The 1,367-nt window shown below is 38.0% G+C and overlaps 1 protein-coding gene across 1 annotated transcript in view; it reads right to left on the bottom strand.

Moving 5' to 3' along the window:
• Positions 1 to 1,367, bottom strand: part of CDC23 (cell division cycle 23) — an 18,673-nt gene that overhangs the window by 5,107 nt on the left and 12,199 nt on the right. The window lies entirely within an intron of this gene.

Below are 1,367 nucleotides of genomic sequence, written 5' to 3' on the forward strand. Positions count from 1 at the left end.
ATCATTCGTTGGGGAAATATACTTCATCTGAGACAGATTTTGGTTTGAAGGGAAAAAATGTTTTTTCTTTATCATATTTCATCTGGGTATAGAATTTATAGACACTTTTTTTTTTAAGATTTCCTTATGCATGCAAGAGTTGGGGTGTAGGCCAGAGGTGCAAGGACTGAGAGGATTCACCAGAGACAGAGTGGAGAGTAGAACAGGCAAATTGCCAGAAGTACACTACTGAGGGAAACAGTGGGCAAGACAGGAGAGGTCTGATGTGCCATGTGTGTCAGCAACCTGGCCGAGGATCAAACTCATGCTTCAGAGGCTGCCGATAGCTTCACAGTGCTGTGCTTTAACCTGTTGTGCCACCAGGGAGAGCCCAAACCCCAGTTCTTCTACAGAAAAAAAATTGATGTGCAGAAGTTGTTTTCTGAAAAAATGGGAGTTCTAACCTCATCGTAATGGGCTTTACATTTTATCCATAATGCTTTTATGTTGAGAATATCATTTATTTCTATTTATCTATATATTCCCACAGGATTTGTTTTTTTTTTATTTTTTTTTAATTTAAGATTTATTTTTTATTATTTATGCTTACAGAAATGGGGTACAGGCCAGAGGTGTGGTGGGTGAGAGGACTCACCAGAGGAAGAGTGGGGAACAGAACAGGCAGATGTACTGAAACACACTGCTGAGAGGACCAGTGGGCAGGTCAGAAGAGGTCTGCTGCTCCATGTGAGTCAGCTCCCTGGCCAGGGACTGAACTTGTGCTACAGTGGCTTCAGAGAGCTTCATGATGCGCCACCAGGGAGAGCCCCAGAATTTGTTTTTTTAACATTAAAGAGTCAACTTATTTTTTTAAAGATAAGGGTGGAGGGGAGGGAAAAAAAAACATCATTGCCAGATTATGTCTGTAGGGTATATGGAAGAAAATTAAAGTATATATTGCCTCAAGAAAGAAAACTGAGTAGGAAAGCAGAAAGAACTTTAAAAAGTTAAATTTCCATAGTTTTCTAATTTTGAAATGTATGAATATAATACCTAATAAAAATGTTAATTAAATTTAAAATAATTAAATCAAGAAGTTACCATTTCTTTTTTTGTTTGCTTAATATTTTTTATTTTTTTACATCAGTCTTCATTTTGTACATTTTTTTCATTTCAGCTGTAATATCCTTGGGCTTCCCACAGGTTTTGTTTTATTTTATTATTTTTAAAAAAGATTTATTTATTTATGCTTATAGAACTGGGGTACAGGTCAGAAGTGTGGTGGGTGAGAGGATTTACCAGAAACAGAATGGGGAACAAAACAGGCAGATCCACTGAAATACACTGCTGAGGGGAGCAGCGGGTGGGTCAGGAGAGGTCTGCCGCAC

The sequence above is a fragment of the Condylura cristata genome, unplaced genomic scaffold (assembly GCF_000260355.1).
Source record: "Condylura cristata isolate star-nosed mole 26May11 unplaced genomic scaffold, ConCri1.0 scaffold00021, whole genome shotgun sequence".
Lineage (NCBI taxonomy): Eukaryota > Metazoa > Chordata > Mammalia > Eulipotyphla > Talpidae > Condylura > Condylura cristata.